The sequence below is a fragment of the Marmota monax genome, unplaced genomic scaffold (genome assembly GCF_021218885.2).
Source record: "Marmota monax isolate L192 unplaced genomic scaffold, Marmota_monax_Labrador192_F-V1.1 WCK01_AAM20220418_F8-fsc00362, whole genome shotgun sequence".
Lineage (NCBI taxonomy): Eukaryota > Metazoa > Chordata > Mammalia > Rodentia > Sciuridae > Marmota > Marmota monax.
In genome coordinates, this window is record NW_026694757.1 from 128771 (window position 1) to 133981 (window position 5211).

Below are 5211 nucleotides of genomic sequence, written 5' to 3' on the forward strand. Positions count from 1 at the left end.
GTGGTCCGGGGAACGGCGCCTGTGTTGTCGCACCTGCCCAGTGGCCTGTGCAGCCCGTACCAGGCAGCCCCACCCTGACCTAGAGTAAGTCCCGGGAGCCCTCCCGGGTCGGAATTTTGCAGTAACAGGTGTGAGCACTCTGGCAGCCGCTTGGTGGTCATGTATGATACTGCAAACAGGCGGAGGAACTTAGTGGTATTGGACCAGGCGCCAAGGGAAGCGTTGGGGATACACAGGTGAAACAGCCAAGGCTTTTCCCGGGGAGTTTCCGGACAGCTGGGGAGATAAAGTTAAATTACCACACTTAGGAGGGTGTCATTGCCAGGGCACCGAGGCACACACGCATAGTCCCAGTTACTGGGAGGTTGAGACAGGAGGATTGGAAGCTCACGGCCAGCCTCGGCAATTTGGGAAGATCCTGCCTCAAAGAACAAAAAAAGACTGCATGTAGCTCAGTGGTCGGGCATCCCTGGGTTCGTTCTCCAGTACCAGGGCAGAAAAAAAAGAGGTGGTTAATTTAAGCAGAGGTGAATGTTCTGAAGGGAAGCACAGTATATCTCAGGGAGATGGAGGCTGGAAAGCTTTTCCGAGGATGAGACTTGAGCTGGACTCTGGATAAGTAGGCGTTTGCTCAGAAAGCCTGGTAATAGTGTGTGCAAAGGCCCAGTGGCCTAGGGAGGAGGAACTGGAAGAAAACCATCCTAGATCAGAAAGCATGCAAAGCCAAAAAGGTGCAGAAGAACCAGGCCACACAGGGCCTTGTGGCTTGGTGAGGGTCTTGGTCTTTGTCCTAGAAATACTGGGATACAGTTAGGTGTTTCGAACAAAAGGAAGGTGTGCATAGATCTCTGATTTCAAAAGATCACTGGATCCAGAACAGTGCTGTTAAACAGGACTTGCTACAATGATGGACATTCTCTAGGCTGTCTAGAGTGGCCACTAGCCACAGGACTGATTAAGCATTTGCTGTGTGGCTGGTGTAACTGAGGGACTGGTACAGTGTACCTATCTGATGGCCGCCATGTTGGATAGGGTAGCTCTAGCTCACTTTGGCGGGGAGCAGCGACCCCTTATTGGGGCTCAGGGCACACAGATGTTCCTATGTCTCCTGCACCCTGTTCCCTCCTGGCTAGAGTCAGAGACTGCGTCCAGCTCCAGGCAGTAACTGTTGGTGGGATTTTTAGTATTGAAGCAGCCTCTTCCTTCCCCTGGCTGCCTGCTTTGTTGTCAGCACAGATTGTGAGGTGACATTTTCGGCATGGCATTGTGTCCCATGCCTTGGACAGGACATAAAGAAAAGCGTGGTCCTGGCCGGGCACACAGCTCGGTGGAGGAGCACCTGCTCAGTATGCACGAGCCCTGGGTTGAGGGTAGACATCAGTAAGTGCATGGGACAACAGGAGGGGGCGCTTTTAAAGGGACCCATCGGTGTGAGACCCCGAGGAGGCCAAGGCTGTTTTTAGCTGAGGCAACATAACAAAGGCAGGAACTGAGAAAGGGCTCGAGGGGACATGGGGAGCAGCGGTGCTTGGGCTGGGCTTGGGAGATGCATGGCCATGGAGGGGAAGGAAAGTGAAGTGGGAATGTGTGGTGGGGGACTTTGCCTGGCAGATTCGGGCTGATTGTGGCTTAACCAGCAGGTTTCTGAGGAATGAAAGCAACAGTTAAAGCCTGATTAAGCAGGATGGGGCAGGACGTCACTGTGATCGCTTTGGTGGTATGTGACCAGTGCTGGGTCGGCCAGCGCCTGAAGCCCTGGGGGGTGGGGGGGTGGAAGCAGGGTCTTCACAGGGCAGAACCCCAAGGCATCTTCTGCGTGGCATCCAGGTGGAGGTGGACTGCCAATGTCGAGGGCACTTCGTGGTGCAACAGTTTTCAGTGCTCACACTTGGTGAAGTAGAACAGGAATAATGAGGTGTCCTTCCTTGCAGGTCAGCGTCCCTGGAGCTTGCTGTGTTGGCTGGTGCTCCTGACGGTGGTCCTGCAGGTTCTGTGCTGGCATGGGCTCTTGTGGGTTAGGGCCTCCAGGTTGGTTTGGTTCCATTCTGACCCACGTGTGTGGTGAAGACCTGCTGGAGATGGCTCCACGTGCATCCAAATAAACCAAGTGCAACCCTAGGATGTCTCTTCACCTCTTGTGGTTTCCTTGCGGCTGGGGTGCGCACTTGGCGCGCTGTTTCCAGCTGTTCCAGAGAGTGACTTACACTCGTCACCGGCACAAGTCCTTGGGACACATGGGTGGGTGCTGGGGACACTTCGTCCTGCAGGAACACAAACTGTTGAGAAGTGACGATGCATGTAGGGAGACAACCACGGTCCTTGGCATCTGTGGGAAGGGTGGCTCCTGCGCACCTGGGTAGGTCAGCATCTTGGTGATCTGCCACAGTCTGGCTGGGCACAAATGCCGCAGTCTGGCTGGGCACACAATCACGAGCCACCACACAGCTTGTAGATTCAAACAGCAACTCTTTATTCCCGAACTCACACCAGCCGTCTACAATCACGTTCTGGGGAAATCCACGTTCTCTTCCCAAATCCACCTTCTCTCCCAAATTCACCTCCACTGGGCTTCTACCTCCAAAATATACTGTCTGAATCCCGTGAGAACTCAAGGGGAACTCAGGCAGCAGGATACGCCCTATTCCCAGCAGGAATAATCTTAAACCTTAAACCTGGAACCTAAACTGGGAACGCCCTAAACAAGATTATCTTAAAACCGGGAACACCCTAATCTGCCTTGGTCCTTGAGCAAGGTTAAGTACATTCAATGTCACTGCAACATGGGGTACGCTGGCAAGGAAATTGTCATACTTACTTGGCTAATGGCTCCCAGCATCTCCCCCCTTCTGATTAATTAAACAACAAGCAATGTGGCTTAAGGACCGTGCCTGGTAGGTTGTCCAATTCAACATATGGTTCTTACCCGTCATGGGAAAAACTGACCTTTAGGCGTCAGCCTCCTGTCTTAGGTTGATACCACTGCAATTGAATCATACCCGTCACTGACTACCGGTCCAGCATACAGCCATAGTTGTGGATAGGTCTATGCACCAGTGGGGGGGTGAGGTTCTTTGCCTCACCTCTGTTGGCCCCCAAATTTGGCCTTGGTGCCAGTGGGGGAGTGAGGTTAATGTGGCTTATGGACCGTGCCTGGTAGGTTGTCCAATTCAACATATGGTTCTTACCCGTCATCGGAAAACTGACCTTTAGGCGTCAGCCTCCTGTCTTAGGTTGATACCACTGCAATTGGATCATACCCGTCACTGACTACCGGTCCAGCATAAGCCATTGGCCCCCAAATTTTAGACCATCACTAGCAGAAGGGAGGAGGATACAGAAATGCCACGACACCAAGCCAATTGACGGCTCCTTGGGAAAAATTGCATCACTGGTGACACCATCAGCAAAGATATGTCAGCACTACCACAATTAACATGGGGTGCGCTGGCAAGGAAATAAAAATTGCATCACTAGTGACACCATCAAACGATAGTTACATAGTCCAGGCAAGTTCTGCAAGCAGTTCAAAGCAGAGGAATCTATCAATATGTCCATTTCCTCCCCAAAATCTGTCTCCTCCCAAAGTAAGTTGACTCTTTGATTGAGCATTACTTGTTGAGTTCTTCACCGGCACTGGGATGGAGATAGGAATTCTGGCAATGATGCTAAAGAGACATTATCCTGAAAAGAATTATTAAATATAATGAAAAGGAAAGGTGAAAGTAAACAAACAGATCTGTTAACCTACTTTAAAAACAATCCTTAACAGCTGTTTACATAATTTAAATTAAACGATTTAAATCACGTGAATAAAAAAAAATAATAATAATTTGGATCCATTTTTTCATGAGCGCTCCTCATATAAGAAATATGGACATACGCACATACAGACATACAACACAAAACACAAGAGTGTACACAAACGTACAACACATAAGAAAATAGTAAAGGCCTTGTAGCTTTACCTAGGTGAAATCTCCATTGCAATGTTTAAAAACTCCACAGTCAAAAAATAAAACTGATCAGAAAAACATTAACCTAGGTTTGTATGAGCTCAAAAAATAAAAATAGAACCTTATGATGTGGAAAAATGCAATAATAAAATAGCTATTGAAAAAAGCATCCTGGTTAATCACTGTCGCAGATGTAAGAATGGCCAAGCTGGAGTTCTGGATATCAGCTGTTATGGATTTGAGTCAAATCATCTTCTTTTCGATCTGTAGAAACTGTTTTAGTTAATCTCTCTGGAATCCAAATGGGCTGCTGTTCTCCCTGTGGAAAAACACAAACAGACCCCCGACTCCAGACAATCACTGGGTCAGGACCTTTCCATTGTCCTGTTAGAATATCTTTCCAAAGTACTTTAGGATTATGTACATTTTTTGGATACATATGCCTTTCCGCAGCACTAAGTCCTGATGAATCCAAATTTAAAAAGTTTAGAGTAAAAAGCGTTATTTTAAGTTTATCTTTGGGGGATATATACCCCTTTCAAATTCCCTCTTTTTGCTTTAATAAGTATATGTCTGTATCTAATAGTTGTCTTAGCTTTTTGCATTTTCTATCTGTGTAATACCTTACTTGACATTTTCAACCATTTTCTATCTTATTTCTATCTTCTAGTTTTTTTTTTTTCCTAAGGTTTGTATTTTTACCCTTAGTTGCTTATTTTCCTCCTAGTTTTTTTTTTTCCTATTTTGTGGGTTTATTATTGTCTTCCTACATCTTTTCTATCTTCCTATATCTTTTTTATCTTTTTTCTTTTTAACTTTCTATACTTCTGTCTTTAAAGTTTTTCACTTCAAATTTTTAATCTTCTTTATCTAAATATCTTTTATCCTATTATCTTCCCATTTTTTTAAGTAATGCCTTTAAGATTAATTAGGCTTTGAATGATGCAATAAAGCAATCTTTTTTCCGCCATGAAGGTATCTCGACCACCTTCAATTTAACCTTTTAAAGCCTTTTAATTATCATCTATACTGTACTTTTAAATGTACTTTTTCACCACCTACAACTTCACTCTTTTAAACGAGGCTTAGATTCTGTTTAAATCACTTTAATGTTAGTTTACATGGCTGCCTTTCAACCAAAGGCTTTTTTTTTAAACTCCATTGAGAAGCTTTGTCTCAATCTGCCATGTACAAATATCTTTTTCTTCTTTCTTCCTTTCTCAAGCTTTTAAAGTAAGTCTAGTTTCCTCAGAATCTT

General features: G+C 45.9%; 1 non-coding gene across 1 annotated transcript; it reads left to right on the forward strand.

Annotated features, from left to right (window-relative positions):
* LOC124079425 (small Cajal body-specific RNA 16) lies at positions 1 to 181 on the forward strand. Its single transcript, XR_006847372.1, has one exon. It is a non-coding gene; the product is annotated as a small Cajal body-specific RNA 16 (non-coding RNA).
* The last annotated feature ends 5030 nt before the right edge of the window (positions 182 to 5211 follow it).